This window comes from Ranitomeya variabilis, chromosome 1, assembly GCF_051348905.1.
Source record: "Ranitomeya variabilis isolate aRanVar5 chromosome 1, aRanVar5.hap1, whole genome shotgun sequence".
NCBI lineage: Eukaryota > Metazoa > Chordata > Amphibia > Anura > Dendrobatidae > Ranitomeya > Ranitomeya variabilis.
Window position 1 is genome coordinate 383,194,273 of NC_135232.1, and position 16,327 is coordinate 383,210,599.

A 16,327-nucleotide genomic window follows, 5' to 3' on the forward strand; every position below is an offset into this window, starting at 1 on the left:
AGAAGACTAAGCAGTGTATGGGGGTGAGTCCGTTCCTCCTCGTGGTGCCCCTGGATAAAGCCTGATGCTGCAGGCCAAACTGAACGCGGACAAATCTAACTCTTTTGTGACAGGCAGAACGGAAGGTGTAATCTTCAAACTTTTATACGGGAATGCCTGTCACAAATAAGAATATGATGAAGAAGTTGAATATGAAGAAGATAATAGTAAAATAAAAAGAATATGAACAATGTAAGAAAAAAAAGAAGAAGAAGAAGATGAATAAGGTGAAGAAGTTGATGTCAAAGAAGCTGATGATGAGGATAATGAAGAAGAAAGTGTGGGAGAAGTAAAAAAGAAGGTGAAGGGGGTGGAAGTAGTGAAACATCAATATCTGACAAAATAAAAAAAAAATTAACATAGTCAAAATCTTTCTAACGCCGAACGTCATAAAAAACAAAACAAAATCCTGCTATTCTATTTGATTGGGCTAAACCTCTGTGCCTTTAATGTCTCCGCCACCTCCCCCAATACATCCTACATTATTCTTAGTTGTTTTCCTTCATGTAGAATGAATCTACGAGGAAAGAAAGGGTTTATTTTAATTCCGATATTTTCGTCCCATTGACTTGCATTGGGATCCGATACTTTGACGGTATCGGCCGATACTTTCCAATACCGATACTTTCCGATATCGGAAGGTATCGCTCAACACTACTGATGACCCCCTTTTTTATCTTCAGGATCATCCCTGCATTTGGCATTCCAGGTGGGAGAGTTATCATGACCGTGATATGAAAGAGGCCCAATCCCTCATCCTAAACCGCTAGCAGCGTGCGGATTTTAAGGAGCAAGACTTGATATGTAAGTACTCAGCACTAGGGTTGAGCGACTTTCATTTTTTTAAGATCGAGTCTGGTTTTGTGAAACCCGATTTAGTCCAGAGTCGAGTCGAGTGAAGTCGGCCGATTATCGCTAAAAGTCGGGGATCGACCGAAACACGAAACCCAATGCAAGTCAATGGGGAAGCATAGCCGGCAGTGAGTGGAGGCCAGGAAAACACCTACAGTGCACATTTTACTGCCAAAAACATCCATTCTTGTTTTCTGAAGCTTGTCAATCTTAATTAACTTTATAATAATAGTTGGGCACTGGAAATTGGGGGTCATTTGGCAAAAGTTGTGGGGGTAGGGCTGGTTCAAGGTTTTAGGGGGCCCAGGAAACATGGACTACGTCATGGCGGTGGAGCAGGGAGAGGTAAGTATTTCAACGTTGCAAGTGCTGTGATCCTGAGCAAGCAGGGGGGGCCCACTCGTTCGCATTGGCACTGGCACAGGGCCCCTCAAAGTACGGCGGTGTGTTTGCATGGCGGGGGCGCCTCCCACCAGCAGCGACACTTTTGCGTACTCTGAGTGGCCCTGTGCCAGTGACGTCGCCAACGAGTATGCCCCCCCACCTGATGAAGGAACCTGCACTTTCATCTGCACCTTCCTCTTTGTCCCTGTGTAAGGTGGTATAATATGCGGGATGGGGAACCTTACTTTCAGCAGGGTCAGATTCTGGCTGTGTAGAGTACAAGGGGAATGTAGTGGTCTAGGTCAATGTACCAGCAGACTCATCTAGCAGTGGCTGGGCAATGGGCAGGATGATGAGGAAACAGATATAGGGCCAAAGAATAAAGTAGGCTAAATGCAGATCAAAATTGGTAACAGGACTAAACAGGCGGCATTGCTTTTTTCAGTGGAGTAGCAAACCCAAGAGCAGCAGACACTGTTTCAAGGGCCTAACCACACTAGTAGGCCAAATGCAGTTTAATATCTGATAGTATAGGCCGAAAGCCAGAATGTGGAAGCTCAGCTTTGTTCAGTTGAGGACAACACCAGGGAGGGGCAGACACCGTTAGTAGGCCCTAACCACCATTTTGTTTTTTAAAAAACACTTAATGAGAGCCAGAAGGTTGAAGCTCAGCTTTATTCAGTTGAGGGCAACACCAGGGAGGGGCAGACACCGTTAGTAGGCCCTAAACACCATTTTGTTTTTTAAAAAACACTTAATGAGAGCCAGAAGGTTGAAGCTCAGCTTTATTCAGTTGAGGGCAACACCAGGCAGGGGCAGACACCGTTAGTAGGCCGGAACCACCATTTTGTTTTTTAAAAAACACTTAATGAGAGCCAGAAGGTTGAAGCTCAGCTTTATTCAGTTGAGGGCAACACCAGGCAGGGGCAGACACCGTTAGTAGGCCGGAACCAGCAATGTGTTTAAAAACAGCAGTTAATCAGAGCCGGAAGGTAGAAGCTCAGCTTTATTCAGTTGAGGGCAACACCAGGGAGGGGCAGAAGCCGTTAGTAGGCCCTAACCACCATTTTGTTTTTTAAAAAACACTTAATGAGAGCCAGAAGGTTGAAGCTCAGCTTTATTCAGTTGAGGGCAACACCAGGCAGGGGCAGACACCGTTAGTAGGCCGGAACCAGCAATGTGTTTAAAAACAGCAGTTAATCAGAGCCGGAAGGTAGAAGCTCAGCTTTATTCAGTTGAGGGCAACACCAGGGAGGGGCAGAAGCCGTTAGTAGGCCCTAACCACCATTTTGTTTTTTAAAAAACACTTAATGAGAGCCAGAAGGTTGAAGCTCAGCTTTATTCAGTTGAGGGCAACACCAGGCAGGGGCAGACACCGTTAGTAGGCCGGAACCACCATTTTGTTTTTTAAAAAACACTTAATGAGAGCCAGAAGGTTGAAGCTCAGCTTTATTCAGTTGAGGGCAACACCAGGCAGGGGCAGACACTGTTAGTAGGCCGGAACCACCATTTTGTTTTTTAAAAAACACTTAATGAGAGCCAGAAGGTTGAAGCTCAGCTTTATTCAGTTGAGGGCAACACCAGGCAGGGGCAGACACCGTTAGTAGGCCGGAACCAGCAATGTGTTTAAAAACAGCAGTTAATCAGAGCCGGAAGGTAGAAGCTCAGCTTTATTCAGTTGAGGGCAACACCAGGGAGGGGCAGAAGCAGTTAGTAGGCCCTAACCACCATTTTGTTTTTTAAAAAACACTTAATGAGAGCCAGAAGGTTGAAGCTCAGCTTTATTCAGTTGAGGGCAACACCAGGCAGGGGCAGACACCGTTAGTAGGCCGGAACCACCATTTTGTTTTTTAAAAAACACTTAATGAGAGCCAGAAGGTTGAAGCTCAGCTTTATTCAGTTGAGGGCAACACCAGGCAGGGGCAGACACTGTTAGTAGGCCGGAACCACCATTTTGTTTTTTAAAAAACACTTAATGAGAGCCAGAAGGTTGAAGCTCAGCTTTATTCAGTTGAGGGCAACACCAGGCAGGGGCAGACACCGTTAGTAGGCCGGAACCAGCAATGTGTTTAAAAACAGCAGTTAATCAGAGCCGGAAGGTAGAAGCTCAGCTTTATTCAGTTGAGGGCAACACCAGGGAGGGGCAGAAGCAGTTAGTAGGCCCTAACCACCATTTTGTTTTTTAAAAAACACTTAATGAGAGCCAGAAGGTTGAAGCTCAGCTTTATTCAGTTGAGGGCAACACCAGGCAGGGGCAGACACCGTTAGTAGGCCGGAACCAGCAATGTGTTTAAAAACAGCAGTTAATCAGAGCCGGAAGGTAGAAGCTCAGCTTTATTCAGTTGAGGGCAACACCAGGGAGGGGCAGAAGCCGTTAGTAGGCCCTAACCACCATTTTGTTTTTTAAAAAACACTTAATGACAGCCAGAAGGTTGAAGCTCAGCTTTATTCAGTTGAGGGCAACACCAGGCAGGGGCAGACACCGTTAGTAGGCCGGAACCACCATTTTGTTTTTTAAAAAACACTTAATGAGAGCCAGAAGGTTGAAGCTCAGCTTTATTCAGTTGAGGGCAACACCAGGCAGGGGCAGACACCGTTAGTAGGCCGGAACCAGCAATGTGTTTAAAAACAGCAGTTAATCAGAGCCGGAAGGTAGAAGCTCAGCTTTATTCAGTTGAGGGCAACACCAGGGAGGGGCAGAAGCCGTTAGTAGGCCCTAACCACCATTTTGTTTTTTAAAAAACACTTAATGAGAGCCAGAAGGTTGAAGCTCAGCTTTATTCAGTTGAGGGCAACACCAGGCAGGGGCAGACACCGTTAGTAGGCCGGAACCACCATTTTGTTTTTTAAAAAACACTTAATGAGAGCCAGAAGGTTGAAGCTCAGCTTTATTCAGTTGAGGGCAACACCAGGCAGGGGCAGACACCGTTAGTAGGCCGGAACCAGCAATGTGTTTAAAAACAGCAGTTAATCAGAGCCGGAAGGTAGAAGCTCAGCTTTATTCAGTTGAGGGCAACACCAGGGAGGGGCAGAAGCCGTTAGTAGGCCCTAACCACCATTTTGTTTTTTAAAAAACACTTAATGACAGCCAGAAGGTTGAAGCTCAGCTTTATTCAGTTGAGGGCAACACCAGGCAGGGGCAGACACCGTTAGTAGGCCGGAACCACCATTTTGTTTTTTAAAAAACACTTAATGAGAGCCAGAAGGTTGAAGCTCAGCTTTATTCAGTTGAGGGCAACACCAGGCAGGGGCAGACACCGTTAGTAGGCCGGAACCAGCAATGTGTTTAAAAACAGCAGTTAATCAGAGCCGGAAGGTAGAAGCTCAGCTTTATTCAGTTGAGGGCAACACCAGGGAGGGGCAGAAGCCGTTAGTAGGCCCTAACCACCATTTTGTTTTTTAAAAAACACTTAATGAGAGCCAGAAGGTTGAAGCTCAGCTTTATTCAGTTGAGGGCAACACCAGGCAGGGGCAGACACCGTTAGTAGGCCGGAACCACCATTTTGTTTTTTAAAAAACACTTAATGAGAGCCAGAAGGTTGAAGCTCAGCTTTATTCAGTTGAGGGCAACACCAGGCAGGGGCAGACACCGTTAGTAGGCCGGAACCAGCAATGTGTTTAAAAACAGCAGTTAATCAGAGCCGGAAGGTAGAAGCTCAGCTTTATTCAGTTGAGGGCAACACCAGGGAGGGGCAGAAGCCGTTAGTAGGCCCTAACCACCATTTTGTTTTTTAAAAAACACTTAATGAGAGCCAGAAGGTTGAAGCTCAGCTTTATTCAGTTGAGGGCAACACCAGGCAGGGGCAGACACCGTTAGTAGGCCGGAACCAGCAATGTGTTTAAAAACAGCAGTTAATCAGAGCCGGAAGGTAGAAGCTCAGCTTTATTCAGTTGAGGGCAACACCAGGGAGGGGCAGAAGCCGTTAGTAGGCCCTAACCACCATTTTGTTTTTTAAAAAACACTTAATGAGAGCCAGAAGGTAGAAGCTCAGCTTTATTCAGTTGAGGACAACTTGAATTAGGGACTGCATACAGACTTAGCAGGCTGTCCCCTGTGTGGACCATGCATCCAATACATTAACCCATTGAGCCACAAAGGACACGTAACCTTCCGTGGCCATGCCTACAGGTCCATGTGTCTGTTGTCAGGTGTACCTTTGTCAGTGTAGGCCTATTGGAAGGAGGGACCGCAGACAGGCTTCGAAGGCCTAACACAATAAAATGGGCTGGCTGTAGGCACTTTAAAATTGGTTCCAGGGGTACACGGGCAGCAGTGGTCTGGTCAGTGGAGGCCTAGTGGAAGGAGGGACCGCAGACAGGCTTCGAAGGCCTAACACAATAAAATGGGCTGGCTGTAGGCACTTTAAAATTGGTTCCAGGGGTACACGGGCAGCAGTGGTCTGGTCAGTGGAGGCCTAGTGGAAGGAGGGACCGCAGACAGGCTTCGAAGGCCTAACACAATAAAATGGGCTGGCTGTAGGCACTTTAAAATTGGTTCCAGGGGTACACGGGCAGCAGTGGTCCGGTCAGTGGAGGCCTAGTGGAAGGAGGGACCGCAGACAGGCTTCGAAGGCCTAAAATAACAAACAATAGGCTCATGGCAGTTTTACAGCGGTTACATGGATACACAGGCAGCTTGGTGGTGAGTGGAGGAGTATTTAAAGTAGGGACCGCAGACAGGCTATCAAAGGCCTAAAATAACAAACAATAGGCTCATGGCAGTTTTACAGCGGTTACATGGATACACGGGCAGGCAGCTGGTGGTGAGTGGAGGAGTATTTAAAGTAGGGACCGCAGACAGGCTATCAAAGGCCTAAAATAACAAACAATAGGCTCATGGCAGTTTTACAGCGGTTACATGGATACACGGGCAGGCAGCTGGTGATGAGTGGAGGAGTATTTAAAGTAGGGACCGCAGACAGGCTATCAAAGGCCTAAAATAACAAACAATAGGCTCATGGCAGTTTTACAGCGGTTACATGGATACACGGGCAGGCAGCTTGGTGGTGAGTGGAGGAGTATTTAAAGTAGGGACCGCAGACAGGCTATCAAAGGCCTAAAATAACAAACAATAGGCTCATGGCAGTTTTACAGCGGTTACATGGATACACGGGCAGGCAGCTGGTGGTGAGTGGAGGAGTATTTAAAGTAGGGACCGCAGACAGGCTATCAAAGGCCTAAAATAACAAACAATAGGCTCATGGCAGTTTTACAGCGGTTACATGGATACACGGGCAGGCAGCTGGTGATGAGTGGAGGAGTATTTAAAGTAGGGACCGCAGACAGGCTATCAAAGGCCTAAAATAACAAACAATAGGCTCATGGCAGTTTTACAGCGGTTACATGGATACACAGGCAGCTTGGTGGTGAGTGGAGGAGTATTTAAAGTAGGGACCGCAGACAGGCTATCAAAGGCCTAAAATAACAAACAATAGGCTCATGGCAGTTTTACAGCGGTTACATGGATACACGGGCAGGCAGCTTGGTGGTGAGTGGAGGAGTATTTAAAGTAGGGACCGCAGACAGGCTATCAAAGGCCTAAAATAACAAACAATAGGCTCATGGCAGTTTTACAGCGGTTACATGGATACACGGGCAGGCAGCTGGTGGTGAGTGGAGGAGTATTTAAAGTAGGGACCGCAGACAGGCTATCAAAGGCCTAAAATAACAAACAATAGGCTCATGGCAGTTTTACAGCGGTTACATGGATACACGGGCAGGCAGCTGGTGATGAGTGGAGGAGTATTTAAAGTAGGGACCGCAGACAGGCTATCAAAGGCCTAAAATAACAAACAATAGGCTCATGGCAGTTTTACAGCGGTTACATGGATACACGGGCAGGCAGCTTGGTGGTGAGTGGAGGAGTATTTAAAGTAGGGACCGCAGACAGGCTATCAAAGGCCTAAAATAACAAACAATAGGCTCATGGCAGTTTTACAGCGGTTACATGGATACACGGGCAGGCAGCTGGTGATGAGTGGAGGAGTATTTAAAGTAGGGACCGCAGACAGGCTATCAAAGGCCTAAAATAACAAACAATAGGCTCATGGCAGTTTTACAGCGGTTACATGGATACACAGGCAGCTTGGTGGTGAGTGGAGGAGTATTTAAAGTAGGGACCGCAGACAGGCTATCAAAGGCCTAAAATAACAAACAATAGGCTCATGGCAGCTTTACAGCGGTTACATGGATACACAGGCAGCTTGGTGGTGAGTGGAGGAGTATTTAAAGTAGGGACCGCAGACAGGCTATCAAAGGCCTAAAATAACAAACAATAGGCTCATGGCAGTTTTACAGCGGTTACATGGATACACAGGCAGCTTGGTGGTGAGTGGAGGAGTATTTAAAGTAGGGACCGCAGACAGGCTATCAAAGGCCTAAAATAACAAACAATAGGCTCATGGCAGTTTTACAGCGGTTACATGGATACACGGGCAGGCAGCTGGTGATGAGTGGAGGAGTATTTAAAGTAGGGACCGCAGACAGGCTATCAAAGGCCTAAAATAACAAACAACAGGCTCATGGCAGTTTTACAGCGGTTACATGGATACACGGGCAGGCAGCTTGGTGGTGAGTGGAGGAGTATTTAAAGTAGGGACCGCAGACAGGCTATCAAAGGCCTAAAATAACTAACAATAGGCTCATGGCAGCTTTACAGCGGTTACATGGATACACAGGCAGCTTGGTGGTGAGTGGAGGAGTATTTAAAGTAGGGACCGCAGACAGGCTATCAAAGGCCTAAAATAACAAACAATAGGCTCATGGCAGTTTTACAGCGGTTACATGGATACACGGGCAGGCAGCTGGTGATGAGTGGAGGAGTATTTAAAGTAGGGACCGCAGACAGGCTATCAAAGGCCTAAAATAACAAACAATAGGCTCATGGCAGCTTTACAGCGGTTACATGGATACACAGGCAGCTTGGTGGTGAGTGGAGGAGTAGTGCAAGGAGTGTCTGTCCCAGTACTCCCAAAATATAAATAGATGTTAATGTCTCGCAAAACAACCAAAACAAAAAAAAAGGTGGCATACTTAGGTACAGGGGTGGGCTCATCTACTGAGTTTCTGACATAGTAATTTGGCAGTAACTATTTAATGGTGCCAATATAGGACACAGACACAGACTACTTTAAGTTGCATCATAGATGTCTACAAATTTGTATTGTCAGTGCCAGACATTGAATGATGTCAGCGAATAGACTAAAGATTGGTGGAGCTGTGCGACATAATTTTGCACGTGGTAGAGCACATTTTGAGCTGGGGTAGGGGGAACTCTCTTGAGGCCGGCGGGACCGCCCCAGGGCCCCTCATGTTACAATGGTGTGTCTGACGTTGGGTGCGCACCGCCACCGCCAGAGACACTACATTGTACTATGAGGGACCCAGTAGCAATGCCGTCAACCAAAAGCGAGCACACCCACCTCTTCAGACAAACAGCAGTCTCACGGGTGCTTGCGCCAAGTCGCGATACCACGGCCCCGTGTGGGGAGTTTTGCCATTTAGGGAGGTGTAAACATGTCGTATGCTGTACAATCAGCTGCAGCAAATTAGACATTAGAAAAGTAATTCACAGGCAAGAGCTTTTCATAGGAAAGCTAGTTGTCGGCCGGGCAAGGTGGGGCAAAAGATTTCGAAATCCAGTTGTGGTTCATTTTAATGAATGTTAGATCGTCAACATTTTGGGTAGCCAGACGAGTCCTTTTTTCGGTTAATATTGAACCTGCAGCACTGAATACTCTTTCTGATAGGACACTTGCTGCCGGGCAAGCAAGCTCCTGCAATGCATATTCTGCCAATTCTGGCCAGGTGTCTAATTTGGAGGCCCAGTAATCAAATGGGAATGACGGTTGAGGGAGAACATCGATAAGGGATGAAAAATAGTTAGTAACCATACTGGACAAATGTTGTCTCCTGTCACTTTCAATTGATGCAGCAGTACCTGTCCTGTCTGCGGTCATAGCAAAATCACTCCACAACCTGGTCAGAAAACCCCTCTGTCCAACGCCACTTCTGATGTGTGCACCCCTAACACTCCTAGTCTGCTGCCCCCTGGAGCTCATGTGAGAACGATCACGTGCGCTGTGTGCTGGGAATGCCTGAAGCAAACGGTCAACAAGAGTTGATTGTTTGGTTGCTAATATTAGTTCCAAGTTCTCATGTGGCATAATATTTTGCAATTTGCCTTTATAGCGTGGATCAAGGAGGCAGGCCAACCAGTAATCGTCATCGTTCATCATTTTCGTAATGCGTGTGTCCCTTTTTAGGATACGTAAGGCATAATCCGCCATGTGGGCCAAAGTTCCAGTTGTCAAATCTCCGGTTGTGATTGGTTGAGGGGCAGTTGCAGGCAAATCTACGTCACTTGTGTCCCTCAAAAAACCAGAACCCGGCCGTGACACGCAACCAATTTCCTGTGCCCCCGGGAAAGGTTCGGCATTAAAAATATACTCATCCCCATCATCCTCCTCGTCCTCTACCTCCTCTACGCCCGCTACCTCGTCCTGTACACTGCCCTGACCAGACAATGGCTGACTGTCATCAAGGCTTTCCTCTTCCTCTGGTGCAGACGCCTGCTCCTTTATGTGCGTCAAACTTTGCATCAGCAGACGCATTAGGGGGATGCTCATGCTTATTACGGCGTTGTTTGCACTAACCAGCCGTGTGCATTCCTCAAAACACTGAAGGACTTGACACATGTCTTGTATCTTAGACCACTGCACACCTGACAACTCCATGTCTGCCATCCTACTGCCTGCCCGTGTATCCTCCCACAAATAAATAACAGCACGCCTCTGTTCGCACAGTCTCTGAAGCATGTGCAGTGTTGAGTTCCACCTTGTTGCAACGTCTATGATGAGGCGATGCTGGGGAAGGTTCAAAGACCACTGATAGGTCTGCATACGGCTGGCGTGTACAGGCGAACGTCGGATATGTGAGCAAAGTGCACGCACTTTGAGGAGCAGGTCGGAGAACCCAGGATAAGTTTTCAATAAGCACTGCACCACCAGGTTTAAGGTGTGAGCCAGGCAAGGAATGTGTTTCAGTTGGGAAAGGGAGATGGCAGCCATGAAATTCCTTCCGTTATCACTCACTACCTTGCCTGCCTCAAGATCTACTGTGCCCAGCCACGACTGCGTTTCTTGTTGCAAGAACTCGGACAGAACTTCCGCGGTGTGTCTGTTGTCGCCCAAACACTTCATAGCCAATACAGCCTGCTGACGCTTGGCAGTAGCTGGCCCATAATGGGACAACTGGTGTGCAACAGTGTCATCTGCCGATGGAGTGGTTGGCAGACTGCGTTCTGTGGAAGAGCTGTAGCTTCTGCAGGAGGACGAGGAGGAGGAGGAGGAGGGGGTGCGAACGCCTACAGCCAACTGTTTCCTAGACCGTGGGCTAGGCACAACTGTCCCTAAATTGATGTCGCCTGTGGACCCTGCATCCACCACATTCACCCAGTGTGCCGTGATGGACACATAACGTCCCTGGCCATGCCTACTGGTCCATGCATCTGTAGTCAGGTGCACCTTTGTACTCACAGATTGCCTGAGTGCATGGACGATGCGCTGTTTAACATGCTGGTGCAGGGCTGGGATGGCTTTTCTGGAAAAAAAGTGTCGACTGGGTAGCTCGTATCGTGGTTCAGCGTACTCCATCAGGGCTTTGAAAGCTTCGCTTTCAACTAACCGGTAGGGCATCATCTCTAACGAGATTAGTCTAGCTATGTGGGCGTTAAAACCCCGTGTACGCGGATGCGAGGATAAGTACTTCCTTTTTCTAACCAGAGTCTCATGTAGGGTGAGCTGGACTGGAGAGCTGGAGATCGTGGAACTTTCGGGTGTGCCGGTGTACATGGCAGACTGAGAGACGGTTGGAGACGGTATTGTTTCCGCCGGTGCCCTAGATGCAATATTTCCTCCTACAAAACTGGTGGTTCCCTGACCCTGACTGCTTTTGGCTGGCAAAGAAACCTGCACAGATACTGCCGGTGGTGCGGAAAATGGTGGCCTTACAGTGACGGAAGGGATGTTGCGTTGCTGACTAGCTTCATTGGCCGAGGGTGCTACAACCTTAAGGGACGTTTGGTAGTTAGTCCAGGCTTGAAAATGCATGGTGGTTAAGTGTCTATGCATGCAACTAGTATTTAGACTTTTCAGATTCTGACCTCTGCTTAAGCTAGTTGAACATTTTTGACAGATGACTTTGCGCTGATCAGTTGGATGTTGTTTAAAAAAATGCCAGACTGCACTCTTCCTAGACTCGGATCCCTTTTCAGGGATTGCAGACTGAGCTTTACCCGGATGGCCACGCTGTCCTCCAACAGGTTTTGGCTTTGACACGCGTTTTGGGCCAGATACGGGCCCGGCAGATGGAACCTGTTGCGATGTTGATGCCTGCTGCGGCCCCTCCTCCACCTCCGCTTCTGAACTACTGCCGCCTGCACCCTGTTCCCCCAATGGCTGCCAATCGGGGTCAATAACTGGGTCATCTATTACCTCCTCTTCGAGCTCGTGTGCAACTTCGTCTGTGTCACTGTGTCGGTCGGTGGTATAGCGTTCATGGCGGGGCAACATAGTCTCATCAGGGTCTGATTGTGGATCTGTACCCTGAGAGGGCAATGTGGTGGTCTGAGTCAAAGGAGCAGCATAGTACTCTGGCTGTGGCTGTGCATCAGTGCACTCCATGTCAGAATCTACTTGTAATGGGCATGGCCTGTTAAATGTTTCACTTTCTAAGCCAGGGACGGTATGTGTAAAGAGCTCCATGGAGTGACCCGTTGTGTCGCCTGCTGCATCCTTCTCTCTTGTTGTAGTTTTTGATGAGGAGGACAAGGAAGCGACTTGTCCCTGACCGTGAACATCCACAAGCGACGCGCTGCTTTTACATTTACCAGTTTCGGAAGAGGAGGCAAAAGAGCTAGAGGCTGAGTCTGCAATGTAAGCCAAAACTTGCTGTTGCTGCTCCGCCTTTAAAAGCGGTTTTCCTACTCCCAGAAAAGAGAGCGTTCGAGGCCTTGTGTAGCCTGACGACGAAACTGGCTCCACAGCTCCAGACTTAGGTGGAATATTTTTATCCCCACGACCACCTGATGCTCCACTACCATCATTACCAGCTGACAATGAACGCCCACGACGACCTCTTGCACCAGACTTCCTCATTGTTTTAAAATCTTAACCAAAGTAACTTTATTTGTTGCTGTCAAACAACTTACACGGTGAGCTATAACTTCAGTATGATTTCAATATCCCTTAACAGGTTGGTGAGACCACAAGGAAAATCAGGCACAATGTTACACACTCTGTTTTCTGTGGCACAAAATCACAGAGATGACACACACGCAGGACTGTCACTCAAGCACCAATGTCAATATTAATCTCCCACCTAATTTATTTTTTTTTTTTTCTCAGGGAGACTTTAGAAACCAAATAATATTAAAAAAAAAACAAAAAAAAAAAGGCTTCCTATGGCCCACAATTAGAGAGAGAGAGGTGGCACACCCAGGAGTCAAGACTGGCGCACAAGCTGAAAGGGCAATATTACTCTCCCACTGTTTTTTTAAGTTTTTTTTTTTTTTTTTTTCAGGGAGACTTTAGAAACCAAATAATATTAAAAAAACCAAAAAAATAAATAGCCTTTCTATGGCCCACTGAATGAGAGAGAGAGGTGGCACACCCAGGAGTCAAGACTGGCACACAAGCTGAAAGGGCAATATTACTCTCCCACTGTTTTTTTATGTATTTTTTTGTTTTTTAAGGGAGACTTTAGAAACCCAATAATATTAAAAAAAAAAAAAAAAAAAAAAAGGCTTTCTATGGCCCACAATTAGAGAGAGAGGTGGCACACCCAGGAGTCAAGACTGGCACACAAGCTGAAAGGGCAATATTACTCTCCCACTGTTTTTTTATTTATTTATTTTTTTTCAGGGAGACTTTAGAAACCAAATAATAAGAAAATAAATAAATAAATAAATAGGCTTTCTATAGCCCACTGAATAAGAGATAGCACACACAGCAGTGGCACACAAGCCCTGACTGAGGCCAATATTTTTCTACCACTGATTGATGTAGTGTTTTTGTGTTGAATTTAGAACACAAATCACGGAAAAAATAAATAGGCTTTCTATGGCCCACTCAGTGAGAGATGGCACACACAGGGATGGCACTGTAGCAGAAATGCCAATCTTAATCTCCCACAAAAAAAAACAAAAAAAACAGGGACTGTCCTACAATTACTATCTCCCTGCAGTAATCTAAGCCAGGTATGGCAGGCAGCAATAGGAGTGGACTGATGCACAAATTAAATAAAAAGTGTGGACAAACAAAAAAGATAGCTGTGCAGAAAGGAAGGAACAAGAGGATATGTGCTTTGAAAAAAGCAGTTGGTTTCCACAGTGGCGTACACACAGCAATACAGCTATCACGGAGCCTTCTAGGGCAGCCCAATGAGCTACAGCGCTGAGGAAAAAAAAAAAAAATAGCTTCCACTGTTCCTGCACACCGAAGGTGGTGTTGGACAGTGGAAATCGCTACAGCACAAGCGGTTTGGTGGTTAGTGGACCCTGCCTAACGCTCTCCCTGCTTCTGACGAAGCGGCAGCAACCTCTCCCTAAGCTCAGATCAGCAGCAGTAAGATGGCGGTCGGCGGGAACGCCCCTTTATAGCCCCTGTGACGCCGCAGACAGCAAGCCAATCACTGCAATGCCCTTCTCTAAGATGGTGGGGACCAGGATCTATGTCATCACGCTGCCCACACTCTGCGTTCACCTTCATTGGCTGAGAAATGGCGCTTTTCGCGTCATTGAAACGCGACTTTGGCGCGAAAGTCGCGTACCGCATGGCCGACAAGCACAGGGGTCGGATCGGGTTTCATGAGACGCCGACTTAGCCAAAAGTCGGCGACTTTTGAAAATGATCGACCCGTTTCGCTCAACCCTACTCAGCACATACCATGATATACTTGGTTTTTACAATTTAAAAAGTGGGAAATTGAGTTATGTTTTTTCTTCCACCACAGTGAAATCCATAAAGACCAAGTGGGGATCTGTAAGGGACCAATTGAAACCTGAAATAAAGGCCAAAGCTGAGAGAAAGAGGTCTGGAGAGGCTAGTGGGAAAGAAAAGAAGCCCTGCAGATTCACCAAACAGCTTCAATTTCTGATTTCTGTCCTTGGCATGCGTGAGTAAGTATATATACATATATATGTATCCTCCATGTTGATGTTTGTTGTCTAGCTTCTTTAATTGTCTGTTCTCATTTGCAGAACTGAAGAAAGTATTCCTCCGGAGTCCACACAATCGCAGCAGCAGTCAAGCAGCAGTGTTGCAAGTACATCTTTTGATTCCAGTGAACCAAGCATCATATTAGAAGAGAGCTCGGAATGTCCTGCAGAAAAGGTGGTCACTGTAGACATAGCGTCGCAGCCAAGCACTAGTGGAGGTAGCCGTGGCAAGCGGAGAGCTGCTGCTGCTGCGCTTGAAATGATGCCTCCGTCTGAGACATCCCAGGAAATACTAGATTTTGTGCAGAAAAAAAATAACAGAAAGCCCAGAGGAGGAGTTATTAAGGAGCTTTAGCCCATATTTCCGCGCTGTGCTCCCGGAAAACAAGCAGAGCTGCATTAGTATGATCAATAGTATACTTTATATATGTTCTGACGAACCCCATCTGATCGATTTGGAGGAGGCTATTGATGTGTTTAAGCAGTCAATGAGGCATAGAGTATGCGATTCTTTTATGCATCGTCAGGCTAGTGCTAATAAGCCACAGTCTTCCAGGGGCACAGTGCAGTTTCAAGGCTCACGTGGTCTTTTCAGTACTCCTCAATCTTCTGAGCATTCACAGACGTGGATGCTTGACCACGATATCCTGAACTTTCTCAACATGTGAATTGTGAAAAGGACCCGTTTTTATTCCAAATTTCAAATTCAAGCAGTTTATTTTGTTGTTTTTTTGGTAAACCATGTACAAAATGGTTTTGTTTTTTGTTTTTCTAAAAATTTTCTGCACAAAAATTTTTTAACAAAAAATAATATTTTGTTAAATAAAATTTATCAAACAAACTTTGTGAGAATGTTTTTTATTGAGATCAGTAAGTGCAGTCGTTAGTTCCGATCTTGTGTGGCAGACTGAGACTAGATTACTACTCTAGTTTCATTGTGCCACATAAGATCTGAACAAACAATAATTGTAGTAAGTAGATCAAATTGGATTAGTGACATGTGAACTGAGTGACATCAGTTTCCAAGTCTGTAAGCACGTAGCTGCATACAGGCTGGAAGCAAAAATGTCTGTAGCAAAAAAAACACCAAATTTGCAGATGGTAAAAACACTGATTTCTGTGTGTGTTTTTCAAAACGTGCAGGCAAATCAGCCGCCACAATCCAGCCACATGTGGATGTACACAAATACTCACCTCTTCCAAAGCTGCTGATTTTCATATGCTTTTTTCTTCCGTATTTTGGCCAAAATATTAACCAATACCTCACATAGAATTTTTTTTTTTTTGTGTGTTTTTTGCACTTTTTTTCCAGGGTGCAATTGGGCCCATTTTTGTCTTGTAAACTGTGGTGTCTGTTCACATGGGGTGCATTTGGATAGCACTGGGCAGGCCTGCCTGATGTAATAGAAGGGTGTCACTACTAGGCCTGCCTGGATGCTGTGCATCTCCATTGTGTGAACAGCGCCGCATACAAGTTTTTTATGTGCGGCAATGTGCCAAGCAGCCACCCCCTCCATTAATTTGGTAGGTTGTGAGTGGCTGCTTCATCGGTTATGCTGCACCTGTGTTTCTTCTACCACATGGGTCCACTGCATCCTGAGAGTGCATTTGTTTGGTGGCCTAGGCAGGTAAGCATCTCTGCCTTGTTTTGCTGTATTTTGATTTTCATATGCTTTTACACACACTTTAGGGACCGAAATCATGTGACTGTTCTTCATGAGGCCATGAGACAGATCCCTGGGAAGACACAAAATAATCTGCAAAAACCTCTCGAATTGCAATTGCAGCTGCAGCAGGGCGTCCAAAATTAACTTGCTGATCCGAGGTGTTGATGGT

At 46.4% G+C, this 16,327-nt stretch overlaps 1 long non-coding RNA gene across 1 annotated transcript; it reads left to right on the forward strand.

The window, feature by feature from the left end:
- The first annotated feature begins 719 nt into the window (after positions 1-719).
- Positions 720-15,324, forward strand: LOC143794042 (uncharacterized). Its single transcript, XR_013220399.1, has 3 exons — positions 720-843; positions 14,287-14,452; positions 14,534-15,324. It is a non-coding gene; the product is annotated as an uncharacterized LOC143794042 (long non-coding RNA).
- Positions 15,325-16,327: the final 1,003 nt, after the last annotated feature.